This window comes from Lemur catta, chromosome 2 (assembly GCF_020740605.2).
Source record: "Lemur catta isolate mLemCat1 chromosome 2, mLemCat1.pri, whole genome shotgun sequence".
NCBI lineage: Eukaryota > Metazoa > Chordata > Mammalia > Primates > Lemuridae > Lemur > Lemur catta.
Window position 1 is genome coordinate 84,016,565 of NC_059129.1, and position 14,353 is coordinate 84,030,917.

Genomic DNA, 14,353 nt, shown 5'->3' on the forward strand with positions numbered 1-14,353 from the left:
GATTAGTTGATGTGCGTGGATGTGCCAGGAGAAGATTATTGGTGTTATAGTTGAAACCTTTCCTCTGTCCAAAATTTTAAACTTAGAATTTGAAAGGCTGAGGATGAGAGAGAAGCTAGGATTTTATAGTAACTACAAGTACAGATTTTGAAGTATGATTTGAATTCCGACTTTGACACTTCTCTGGAACTTCAGGCTTGTTTTTTTGCCTCTGTCCTTGTATTTGCCTTATAGCTATTGTCATTAAGGGATAATGTTTCCTGAGTACTTTGCTTATTATGATGCTGGAAGAACTGAGTAAATGTTAGCTATTAATATATCTAAGTGGAGTATATTAGAAATTTTCCTTCATAAAAGAACATTAATGTATTTTTATCATGATATTTTATTTGACTCACAATATCAAAATGTTATAGTATCACCAATATAAAATTTGAGATAGGTTACATTCTTTTTTGTACATCTTCAAAATCTGGTATGTATTTTATGCTGACAGTACATCTCAATTTGGACTAGCTACATTTCAAGGGCTGAATACTCACATGAATCTCAATTGTAATCAAAGACATTGGCCTGCATCCTTCCATTGTTTGGCATTACTTGTAGACAAACATTATGAATGTCTGCCTCTCTCCAAACTCTAGATCCTATCATTTAGATTTACATCAAGATATACCACTAGCAGAATTTATTTTCAGACATTAGACTGTGAGACCAGCACTATGTCTGGTACTAGATAAATGGCAACAAAAATAGCTGACATGGAGAGTTCACTTCACCCATTCATCTACTTGCAGATAACTAACAAAGGTAACAGTGAGTGGACAGTCTTCTTTTTCTTCATAGCACTTAACACAGTTACTGATTCTCGGTATTCTCTTATACTGTGTTTGCGCGTACACACATCTGTTTCTCCTATGACCCTTGATGAGGGAAGGAACTACATCCACCTTGTTTGCTGTATATCCCCGGCTCTAGTAGAATGTGTTACACATAGTAGATTTTCAGATATCTGTTAAATGAATTAATATGGCCATGCATTGATTATCAGCCTCAACCAGTTTGTCATTTCATTACTCAGTGTTTCCCAGTTAGTCAACACACATTCCACTTTTCTCAATGAAAGCAGTAAACAGCTGTTTTATCGTCAGAACAATTTATAGTAGCTGAGACATTAAAAAGTAATCAGGAAATTTTCCCCTATTCAGAATCACATTTATCCTGTCTTCATCAGGCTCTCCTCTTCCAACACACAATAAAATCAGAATGGTTGAGGTACAGATGAACGAGTATAAAAGAATAGCTCTTTCTATCAACCTCTCAGACTTAAAGAAAAAAGAAAACACAGATGTACCTGGAAGGAAAGAGTTGTGAATATTGCTTCCCACCAGTCAATAGCTGTGTGGTACATTAGAGTTTTGGAGACTTTAGAAACATTTAGAATGTTCAGCAATTCTAAGTCAAACAACAGAAATATTGTATTAATCATGATAAAGGAAAACTGCAAACTGGTAAATGTCCTGAGTTTTTCACAAAGCAAAATAAAATGGCATATAATGACTGAACCTATTATAAAAAGTGGAATAAAATACATATACTTATTTAATGATGTGAATATTATAAAGTCCTTTTGCTAGTCTGGAGATTATAGAAATAATTTTATGTAGAGTGTAAAATCTGGGAAAATGGAAGAGTTGAGAGTGAGAGCAGCTCTAACCTTTTTTTTGTACGTGTACTATAAAATGACACTTTAATAACATTGTTATTCCTCAAATTAACTTGTCACTTTTGCAGTTTTAGCACAAAAGACCTCCAACTCCTAATCAAGTGTTCCCTGTTTCGTACACTGATACACAAACATTTCATGTCATTCAAGTATTTATTCATCTTGTCTATAAATCAACGTTTTATAAACTGAATTGTGTTTAAAATACACTAAAGAAAATTACTTTTCCCTTTTCTCTTTAGGTGAGTGTTCCAAAAGTGGGATAAATTTAGCCTCTTTATTGTGTTGTTTTTTTTTTTTTTTCTCCTTTTTATGTCAATGGTAACCACTGAAGTCATTGCCTTGGAAAATAGAGTCCTTGTCCTGGTTTTCCTGGTGCTTTTTCTTCTTTGGCTCTTCCTCCCAGAGGCCATTCAACATTATTATTAATAATTTACAGGTCTGTCTCTTCCTTTGGGGTGACAACTGCAGAAGTGGCTAGCTCTGTGATACCATCATCTATTTCAAACATATCTTGGTCTTTTTTTCTTTTTATTTGGAAGTTTTTCAGCAGCTTTTTCAGTGGCAGTCTTTGTTACTTTTTCAGAAACTTCAGAGCATGTGGATTGTAAACTAGTGATATTTTGTTTTCCCCAAATGCAGAATACTCCAGCAGCATCTGAGTGTAAATGAAATACTTAAAATTTGGTTCATCACTCATGTTTATGTCTGTGATTTGCCAATGCTCCGCTGACATATGCTCAGATTTAGAGATGAAGGTATTAAAACAGCCTTGTACTAAGTAGCCAATGTGTCTAGTAGACACTTTATTCACTGTACCCGTAAGCTTTTGCCCACGTTCAGGGCGGAAAATGACAAAATCTGCTTCAGTTTTAAGATGAATGTGTCCTTGGTCATCTTAAATATCTCCCAGTTCACCCACAGATTTGATGTTACGTGCAATAGACATATCTGAAAGACTCAGAATAGCTCAAGAGTTCCACATTGAGCTTCTTTCTGATACCAGTGTGTTTCCTGTTAAGGTGACAGGGTGATAGCATGATGTGCTTTCAGTGCGGCCCAGCCACTAGGCAGGAGGAGCAACTATTTACTGGCACCCAAGCAGCAGGTCAACAGCTCTAGGAAAGACAAGACACAGGCCCTATCACGGGCCCCTCAGAGGCCACCTTCAGCCATGCCACCTCTAGGCAACTGCAGCCATGCCGCTTGTCCAAGAATATTAATCTTAGTGTTAGTAAAATACTGTTTAGTTTCTTGTCATCTATTATAGTGGTTTTCCAATTTTCAGGGAGCAGGGGAAGGGAACTACCCCTTCCCCTCGCCCCCAGTCTTACCTGATACCTGAATGTATAAAACAGAAAAGTTACCACTGGAGAAGTTTGACAAGTACTAATCTAGAGTATAACAGCACAATTGGCAGAGGTTGTTAAGGCAGTTCAAGCATAGTTGTCTTCTGACAATATCTTCTTTTTTATACACACAAAAGTTTGTATGTTTCTTCATTCTACTGCTTTCTTCTCTGTACCCTCCCAAAGGAAGTGAACATACATGTCTTAGAGACATAATAAAGCCACTGCCGAAGGCTTTCATACATTTCATTTAATTTTTAAAGATTCTTAATTGTGCTCCTTCCATACTAAGGCACATTAAATAAACTCATTTTTTGGTACCTAAGATTTAAAATAAATTATATTCCTCTGGAAGCATGGCACTGATGTATATATAGTATGGATAGAGAAATTGTATTTTATCAGAGGAACAATAATATTAGATAATAGTGAAACTTAAACACAAGCAGTTCCACAAACATACTCAATGCTAATGTTTAATTCTTTCTGAAAATTTGAGAAGACGTAGGCTGTCTTATATATTTCTTCCAACTCTTCGTCTCAAATTTTCTCTGGATCTTTTATTTTCTTCCTTGGAAACCCAAGGCAGAAGTGGCTATTCGCTTTCCAAAGGATCTTTTCTTATGTACACTTGATCCCCACCTCCTCGGAGCACCATCTGCTTTCCTGTCTCTCCATCATTCCTGTCCTTCAGCGTATAGACATGTGCATGTCTTTCTCATTGGTCATCTATATTTGGATTTTTCCCCTTCTTCTGACCCCTCTTCTCCACACATGAAACTTCTATTTTCCTAAAAAAAATTTTCTTTAATTCTTGTTTTCTTATTTTTATTGCTGGGCCTCTTGGAAAGACACCATATTTATTGTCTTCATTTCTTTACCTTCCGTTTGCAGTTTGGATTATACCCTTCACCACACTAAAGAAAATGTTCTTTTAAAAGTCACTTACTTGGCATGTCTGTGTTACTTATTAACTGTAGACTTAAGTAGCAGCCCAAAGACTATGTTATGTGCCTGTACATTGTTTTTAAGAAAATTTAATTTTTCAGCATTTTAAAAGTTACAAACTTTCATGTTAAAATGAATTTCAGGCTTCTTTTGGAAACTCAGAAGATACGGCAATATTAAACTTACACGTGGCTCTGGGTTCAAATGGCTGCCTGCTTAGTCCCTGTTGGCACTTCAAATGTTTGTGACCCCATCTAAACTTATCTCCTTTCAATTTATTTACCCTGTTCTCCTGGTTCTACCTTTGTGACTGTTTCTTAGTTGTCTTTGCTCAGACTTGCTTTCACCCGATGTATGTACACAGTAAATGGTAACTATTATTAATATATTTGAGAAGACTAGATCCAAAATTTTATAATTTTTTTATGTCTTTCACTTGTAGGGGAGAAAAAGTAGTATCTTTTCCTTACCCATCACTAGGTTCATGGCTGAGGCACCTATAACAGAGTACAGATTGATGAGAAAAGCATATAAATTTATTTAATGAAAGATTTACATGACATGGGAACTTTCAGAAATGACCCAAAGAAACAGGGAAACCTGTCTATTCTTATGCTTAGGTTTGATAAAGAGTAGACATTGTGGGGAAGTATGATCAGACAAAAAGGGGGCAGGATCTAACGGTAATAAACTGGAGGAAACTTGGGAAGGCCCTTTTGTTCAGATTCTTCTTTGTGTTCTTGTGTTTTCAGAGATAAGGACATTCCTTCCCTCTGGGAATAGGGAAGGGACCTCTGGAATGAAGGTCTTACAGACCCACTTTAGAAGAAGGTCAGAGAATTCTTTTATGGCCTGTTTCAAGGGAGCTGGGTGGGAGAAGGCCAGAGAGATCCTTTTTGCTTCTGCTGTTTGCTCAAATGCCAAGGTGCCGTATTTTAGGGTAGTATGTCTTCAACCTCATCACTCCCAAATGTTCCCTTCTTCCTTCCAGACTCCATTAGCAAGCATCAAGCATTTTCCTCACCGCATCATCATGTCTGAGATAGGACTCTCTCTCATCATGTGGTTCGTGATGGCCTGGTTGATTATCCATGCTTTATGTCCTAATCTTCAGGAGTCATGTGCTCTGACAGCATCTCCTGTGACTCTGGGTAGGATTTCCAGGTGTCCATTCTTTTTAGACTTTTAGTTCTTGTCTTCCTCTTTCAACCACCTGTAGAACTGTGCCTCATGTACATTTAGTAGGTACTTCTCATTGAACGTGTCTGAAATGGAACTCATCCACTATCCCTTTCCATTCCCTATGCACACCCCCCAACCCTGTACCAAAAGGAAAGCCTATTGGTATTCCCCCGCTCCCTTAGGTTTGATGTGTTGTTACTGGCCACTTAGTTTCTTGTCGTAGGAAAATTCAATGAAGATTTGTGTGTGTTTATGAAGATACTTTCTGCTCTCCATTCCTTTCTCCTCCAGTCAATCTTCTGTACTGTCACTAAGATTATCACTTATCTTTTCAAAGCATAGGTAATCATATTCTTTCCTTAAAAGTTTTAAAAGACTACAAAATGTTGAAGAGTTCAAATTCTGGGTTGGACATCGTGAGTTGAAATCCCAGCTCCACTATTTACGAGCTGTGGGTTGAGTTTCTTAATTTGTTAAATGAGGCTAATATTAATAGTAATATCTACCTTAGAGAGTTATAAGGATTAATAAGATGTCTGTACAGTGCCCATCACATTAATAAGCACCACATAAAATGCTGTTGTTCCATGAAAAATAAAATTTAAGCTTATTGGCTTTACATTCAAGAATTTTCATGATCACAGTGCCCCAGCCTGGCTGATTGGCAGCCATATCTCATTTCTTTGTAGTCTTAGGGCTTTGTAGTCTGTTCTTACACTACAGTTTACATATGCTCCCTCATTTCTGTGCTTTTGCTTTAGCGCTCTCCTTTAGTATTTCCTTCTTTTGTCGTCCTGATTTCACCACATCTCTTTCCCTCAGTCTGTGGTAAGATTATTAGGCATTTCAAATCCTACATTTTCATGAGGCTTTCTTATACTACTAAAAGGATTACGATGATTTGTTCCCCATTCTTTTTGTTGAACTGTATATGTTTTTCATAGTTTCTATATGTTATCATTGTGTGCTTCTCTCCCCCTCCTCAAATTGGAACTCCTTATAGAAAGAGACCATGCCTAGTTTACTGACTTATAAGTAATTAAATCTTGTTGAATGATTGTAGTCTCTTTTCTTCTTGAATAAGTGGTTTTAATTGTTGGGAGAAGGGTGAAATTTTGTGCCTTTAAGAAGCTATTACTGGCCGGGCGCGGTTGGCTCACGCCTGTAATCCTAGCACTCTGGGAGGCCGGGTGGATCGCTCGAGGTCAGGAGCTCGAGACCAGCCTGAGCAAGAGTGAGACCCCGTCTCTACTAAAAATAGAAAGAAATGATTTGGACAGGTAAAAACCTGTATAGAAAAAATTAGCCGGGCATAGTGGCGCATGCCTGTAGTCCCAGCTACTCGGGAGGCTGAGGCAGTAGGATCGCTTAAGCCCAGGAGTTTGAGGTTGCTGTGAGCTAGGCTGATGCCACGGCACTCACTCTAGCCTGGGCAACAAAGCAAGACTCTGTCTCAAAAAAAAAAAAAAAAAAAAAAAGAAGCCATTACTTACTGAAATTATACAGGGTGTCCCAAAAGTTGCCATACATAGGGAAAATGGGAAATGGTAGCTAAATGTACCTTTATTTAGAAAATATTCATTATAAAACTTTACAGAATTTTTCCTTTGTGTGGAGACTCTTGGAACACCCTATATTCCTTCTCACCATTCTTGTTTCATCTCATTTTTGACATTGGGTATCTATATTCAGGGCAAAGATTCAGTTTGATCACCCAGTTCTTACAAAGTAAATGTGAATGTATGATATGCAGTAGTACTCTTATTAACTGACATTTATTAAGTGCTGACTATGTGTGAGAATCTGTTAAATCTGTGCATGATATTTGTGTGTCAGAGGGAATATTAGCTCAACCCTCTGAAATAGGTGGTTACAATCCCCATTTATATATGAGAATACTGAAGCACACACAGAGAAGTAAAATATTAGGTTCAAATTACTGTGTACTGCTTGTTTTTTGGTCGGCCCCTAATAGATGCAGTGGACTAAAGGAGTTAAATTATGTACTGTCCTAGTGCTTGAAAATTGTAGATTAGTACCAGTGCTTCCTCCCAACCCCCACCCCCACCATATACACCGCATATTTGGTTCACTGCTGGTCCATGGAAACTAGCTTTTTTAAAAAATAAAATACAGCTGGGCACAGTGGCTCATGCCTATAATCCTAGCATTTTGGGAGGTTGAGACAGGAGGATTGCCTGAGGCCAGGAGTTTGAGATCAGCCTGAGCAACATCCTGAGATCCCTTCTCTACCAAAAAAATAGTAATGAATAAAATACCATGGTTGTAAATGCAGTTATTCACTCTAGTGGGATATAACTATGATGGAATCGTCCTTAAAAGTCATTGATCCCAAAAATGGTTGAGGTGAGAGAATGAAATAATTGTGTAAGTGTGTTTTCATAGTTAAAAATCTATTATATCTTAATTTAAACAATTAGGAAACATCTAATGAGAACTTTTCAATCCTATTATTAGCATACTTGGTAGTTCAGAAATTTTCCACTTGGTTATTTCCTTTTAAATAAATTAGCAAATGACAATCATGTAAATTATCTTTCAAAAATTTCCCCAAGTAGGAGGTTGTGTTAAAAGAAAAGCACACCCACACTTCAGAGGATGTGGAGCTGGTGAGGCAGGGAGAAGAGTTATTGTGACTTAATTTATTAGTGCTGACTTGCTAAATGGTTTATTTGTAGACATCTAAATATGATTGTGTTCATCATTTTCATATTTGGGTTTTCTTGTGTATATTTAAAACCCTAACTTTGCTAATTTTAAGATCTTAAGATTCCTCTTGTATGTTCAATAAAATAACATTTACTACATATCTGCCATTATTTCTATATAGTTGATTAAAGTGTTCTGTTAATACTGCCTTCATTTCTAGGATTTATTCTCAATTCGTTGGTTACTGAATTCCTGACTTTCATTTCTTGCTTTTGTGCACCCTAGTTATAGCTTTTTCTTTGAAGTTATGATATGTGTTTTAAAAAGTCAGTCATAATATGTTTCTAGAAATTGAAGGAGAAAAGAGTAAAAGTGAGTTAACTATCAGATTATTGATTCTAAAGCAAACTGTTATATTTGCTGTATCCAATATTCTTTACATTAGTACAGAAGTAATGAATCTGCATGTCATATTAAATAAATTACATATTTTAAAAAAGTCAATAAAATGGCAAGACGTCAGGATCTATTTGAGAGGTTTTCTACCTTCTAATCCTACTGCTTTAACTTTCCTATTTGTGACAATTTTGGGTGGAGATATTACTGAAGATAAAACTGGTCTTGCTGGCTCTGTAGATGATAATCTTCCCAATGGAACATTCATCCAGTTAGTATTTTACATAATTTTTTAAAAGCAGATGATGTTTTCTGTGTAGGAGCCAATTGTTTTTTAAACTTAAGTTATAATTACTATGAAAACAGTGAATGTTTCTGAAAAGAAAAAAATACTGCCTTTCCATAAAACTACAGATAGGAATTTTTACCCCTACAATTGAAAGACTGGTCCTTTATTCAAGTCTTTGACACCTGAGGTTCAGGAAGGTTGTGCTATACTAAAGAGAGTTTATAGCTAACAAGGAGCTGAATCTTATTAACTTAAAGGAAAATAGAATGCTTTGCAACAGTTAAAGTAATAGGGAGTAAAATAATTTAAAATATATATTGCTGTCAAATACATTTTTTTTCCTTTTAGGCTGGCCCCGGCAAAAAAATGCAACATGAAATTTAAGCATATTGTATCTTACTAAGAAGTTAATTTAAAAAAAAAAAAAAAGTCCCCTTCAGTTAGGTTAGGGCCATAATCCTAAAAGACACAGTCCCAAATGCCATAATCTCTAATGTTGAAATCCTGAAAGATCAAAATCCCTAAAGTCTAAAATCCCAAAAAACACAAGCCTGAAAAATCAAAATCCAAAAAATATAATTCTGGAAAAAAATAACATAAAAAAACTTCTAAAAGATGTTTATTTAGATTTTTAAAAGGGGATTTATTTGAGAAACATAAAGACACCACAGAACACTTCATTGGCCACTTTATACAATAAAATAAGTAGGCAATAATATACATATTTTTCCAAGCATAAACAAGTATACTAATGATGATCTTATGGATATAATAACAGTTATGAGCAGACAAACCATATTCATAAAGAAATAGGTCAAAAAGTGCAATGAATATCACTATGGTTGGTAATTGTGTGCACCCAGCTTCATAACTGGAATCATCTGAAATACTATGATGGATAGTCCAACTAAGTCTTTTGATGAGATCAGTCAAAAATCATGATGGGTCACCACCACATACAAAGTCACACAAAGAGTTGAGATCTCAAGAGATTATGTCTGTCACAAATGCTGATGTACAAATAGGACATCTCTTCATTTATTGAGGACGTTTCAGTGTTTTTACGTACACGCACAATGCTTATGCACAAAGTCAACATTGTAATGTGTACTTTTATGGAGCCAAATTTGTGAAAAACTGCATAAAGCTAATTAGAACTCTAAAAGTCTTTGCACGATTTATACCTTTAGTATTGGAAACAATGCAAAGATGAAATAGCCTAGTGAATTGGTGCTATGTGTGAAGGGGCAGAAGTAATACATGATTGAATAATTTGGCAGGGGAGATTCCTTGTATTAATATTTTTTTGCCTGCATTTTTACTTCTGTAATCTTCTAAACACTCGCACTTACATTTGGAGAGTATTGTGGTCTACAAATTTTTCAGGTGTATGCTGTCCATTTGAAAGTCTGATGATTGCTCAGCCATTGCAATTAAATGATTTTCTACTTTCACAGCACCAGTAAGAATAAGCTCATAAACTTTTATCTTTCACCATTAAGTAGCCTAGTACACTTAATTTATCAAAGCCTTTTTTTGAGGGAACAATTTCACAGATCTCTTCCACTGTGTTGGAAGGAATACAGTAAGAAGTAATGGTACTTGGTTTCTCTAATACCAAATCTGTATTAGTCTGGGTTCTCCAGAGAGATAGAACCAATAGGATATGTATATAGATATATAAGATGGGATGTATTAGGGGAATTGGCTAACAAGATTATGGTGGCCAAGAAGTCCCCTGACAGGTTGTGTGCAAACTGGCAACCCTGGGGATTCTGTTAGCATGGCTCAGTCTATACTGAGTTAAAGCTCACTCATACCATTCACCACAGGATGGCCGATAAGTCAAGAGGCAAGATGTTAGGGCAAGGAAAGTGACTTCCGTTTGGAGAGCTAGCAAACTGAGAAGATGGCAGACTAATGTCCTAAAGAACCATCTTAAATTAGTATGAATTTTAGGCTCCTTTTTATCTTAAGGGAAGGGGAAAAGGGGGGCTGGGTTGCAAGTCGTAATTGAATACTACAGACATCTGGGCATCAGCAAGGGTCCAAGGAAGTTGTAAAACTTCTCTGTTCTTCCTCATTTGTTAAGTTTGGAGGAAGAAGGTTGGGTCAGGATATTCCTAAAAATCTTTACCATAGTATTGTTAATTGTGTGTATGCTTTTCGTATCTCCTCAGGAGTTAGTTTTGGGAAGGGCATAGTTTTCTTTCTTCTAGCCCATCTTTTTTTCTAGCCTATGCACAGAGCTAAGCAGAAGGTTTTAACCTAAAGGATGTTACCACAGGGGGTCAGAAGCAAAATGGAGCTACTTACGCTACGACTCCCTTCCATGTTACAAGTCCAAGACAGGAGACCTCAATAAAGCCTCAGAACCAAGGAAACTCTGTCTGAGGGACCCTGGAGAGCAGCTAGTTTAAGTCCTGGAACCCAAAGAAAGGCTGGCAAGCCCAGCCCATCCCAGCTCCTGTATTTGCTCTTTCCATGCCCCTGGCTAATTAGATGGTACCCACCAACATTGAGAGCAGATCTTCCCCTCCCTGGTCCACTCAGATTCACACACTAATCTCCTTTGGAAACACCCTCACAGACGTACCCAAAATAATATTTTAACAGGTTTCTAGGTATTCCTTAATTCAATCAAGTTGACACATAAAATTAAGTACACAAGTCCACACCTTGTCAACTTTGTGCCCATATGCATCTCCTTAAGCCATACTTAATTTCCAAATACAAACAATAACAAGGCAATATGATGCAACTAATATGATACAACTATCTTGCAAACAACCAGAAAGGTACGAATTCTTTCCTTAGTGTTCACTTTGGGGAGTTAAACATTTCAGAATTTTAATCTTTCAGTATTGTGATTTTCAAGATTTTAGATGTTAGGGATTTTGATCTTTTCAGATTTCAGCATTAGGGATTGTGTTTTTTGGGATTATGATCTGCACTACTTCAGTTAACACAGTATGGAAATTTAATTAATACAATAATTTTCATTTTGTTGGCATACCCTTTGTATTCTTCTAGAACTTCAGCATACTCTTTTTTCATTTACTGGTTTATTATAGAGGATATTACCAAGGATGGAGATGAAGAGATATATATAGGGAAAGGTATGTATGGGGAAACTGGCTCTGGGAACTTCTGTGCCCTCCCAAGGCATGCCAGCCCTTAGGAACTTTCACATGTTCAGCTATCGAGAAGCTCCCCAAACCCCCAGTCCTTTGGGGTTTTTATGGAGGCTTCATTACATAGACACCATTGATAAAATCATTTCCCAATGATCAATTCTTCAGCCCCTTTCCCCTCCCTGGAGGTTGAAGAGGTGGGCCTGAAAGTCCCAAACTTCTGAACATGCTTTTGTTTGCCTGGTGACCAGCCTGCATGGCATCCTGAAGCTACCCTAGGGGCTGCCAGCTGTCAGTCAGTCAACTCATTAACGTACAAAGAATCCTTCAAGCATACTTTTTTTGGTTATTAACGGAGGTAAAATTCCCGGACTAATTACACACAAGTTTTTTTTTTTATTCACAGTGTATACTTTAATGTGACTTTGTATTCTAGGAACAGCATGCCATGCAGGAAAGACCACTACCAAATTTAGAAATAATAGTTTTGTTTTGGGCATGCCTGAGCACTTCATTTTCACTCCCTCCCCTTCTCCAGGCCTCTTTCCCAAGTACCCAATGTTCTCGAATTTCCATGAATACACTTTGAATCCTCACTCAAACCTCCTATCCTCTAAGTACTAAGTATGAAGGAACTCTCAGCTGGTGAAGAAAATGATCTAATTTATGATGCTGTGTGAATGTATCTCAAGTAGATAAGATTTCAAGCAGATAATAAAAATGGGGAAACCTGGGTAAGTTGGGGAATTTGGAGTAGAAGGATCTCCAAAGAGGCAAGCCACTCTGTTGCTGTTGAGTCCAGTCTTTTGTTATAGTTGTTCCTGTATTCTTGAACTAATAGTTTCTCTGAAAGCTTGAACTCATATTTTTTTCGATCTACTTCCCCATTATATTAGCAGCAAAAGTTCATGGTATAAACAAATAGGGTAAGACCGGAGCTTTTGGTATGTATGGTTTTGTAAATTCAGTATTCTAGTTATGTATCATCATTCTAGTTTTTTCTAGCTATTATATGAGCTAATAAATTACTTTTTTCTCTCTCAAGTGATGTGTTTAATTTCTAATCTTAACACAAATAAGGATCCAAGTTTTCAGGAAAAAGAAACTACTGCAGTAAACATAACAAGTTAATTATGGGTTCAGATCAATCGTTATTAATATCAATAAACTTTTTTTAGTCATCTCATTCAATAACTCACTTGATTAAATCTTTAGATTCTAGGGTCTGGCCACTTAGTGCTTGAAAATATACATATCCACAGCCAGATCTTAAGCTAGAGGTCTGTTGGATAAACCCTGTTGGATAAACCTATTCTGTGGTCAAATATGTGATACTTACTGATGACTTAATATAGTTTGATGCTCATGGATCAAAAGCTGCTTTCACTAGTTAGATGTTTATCTATGCCAGCAGTTGTAACTTTAAATACCTACAGACCCTAGACATGTAAATTAATGACTTGGATAGGGAAAGGATAGTGGGAAACTAGAGAGTTCTTACCCTGATTCATCAACTGCTGTATGTCTGCTTATTGCTGCCATGTGGGAATGCTGGCCAGTATTGCTAAATCTTCTGATTTTTCAAGAAAAACTAGAAATTCAGGTTTTTGTATGTAATGTTTCAATCTTAGATATTGGCAACTAATTCAAAAAGTCTGGGGTAATAAAACCCTAAAGACTGCATGAGCCAAACAAAATATGGCTGGGTAATTTATTCCTGGATATTTTGAGCATTTTGTACTTTGCTAGAAACAGTACATGAAAAACAACTCTCCCAGAGTGAATTTTGATTCTTCTACGGTCTGTGTGCTTCCCTCCTTTATTTGCCTAGAAATTGTACTCTCCTGAAAGCATCTGGAAAGAGGGGTATATAAATGGTACTAGAAGGGAAACAACCCAGGCTGCTAAATTGACAGCTTAAGCAAAGAGAGCCTTTAAGGTAAAGATGCCTAACTGGCAGATACGTTGAAATCTCTTAACTGTCTTCCTGGCGTGTATTTCTGCTATAGGCATCTTTGCTTTGCTTAATTTATCCTGACATCTCAGATTTTTAACCAGTATTTTAAGTTCCAGGAACTGTATAAGCATTGTATATGTCCAAGGGTGATTTTATGAGTATTTCCTTGGACTGGTAAGGGAGAACAAATCAGATAACACTAGCTTGCAACAATGTTAACTTGAAATTTAGATTACTATTTAAAGTTCTTAGAAAATACTTATGTCAAGATTAGTTTTTAGAATGTCAGTTTTCATGTTAATTTTCTAAATTGTATAAAAAATTCTGAAGTTTAGAATAATACATAGCTAGCCATCTTAATCTTTTTATTATTCTGGAAAGTTTAGTTCACTGTTGTCTTTCATGTAAAAATAGCCAGATATTGAGTTTAAAATGAACATAATAATGAAGGATTTCTTAAATGCTTAAAAATTGTTTTATTAGAATAGTTTTAATTTTATAGAAACACGGTGAAGATAGTACAGTGAGTTCACATATAGCTCACAGGCAGTTTCCCATTAGTTATATTTTGCATTTGTATAGTACATATGTCACAATTAATGAACCAGTGTTCATTTATTACTATTATTAACTAAAGTCCATGCTTTATTCAGATTTCCTTAGTTTTTATCTTAATGTTTTCTTTTTCTGTTCTAGGATCCC

The 14,353-nt window shown here is 36.3% G+C and overlaps 1 protein-coding gene across 3 annotated transcripts in view; it reads left to right on the forward strand.

The window, feature by feature from the left end:
* The window catches only part of ZNF292 (zinc finger protein 292), a 93,344-nt gene that overhangs the window by 14,132 nt on the left and 64,859 nt on the right, over positions 1-14,353 (forward strand). The gene's annotated exons all lie outside the window — the stretch shown is intronic.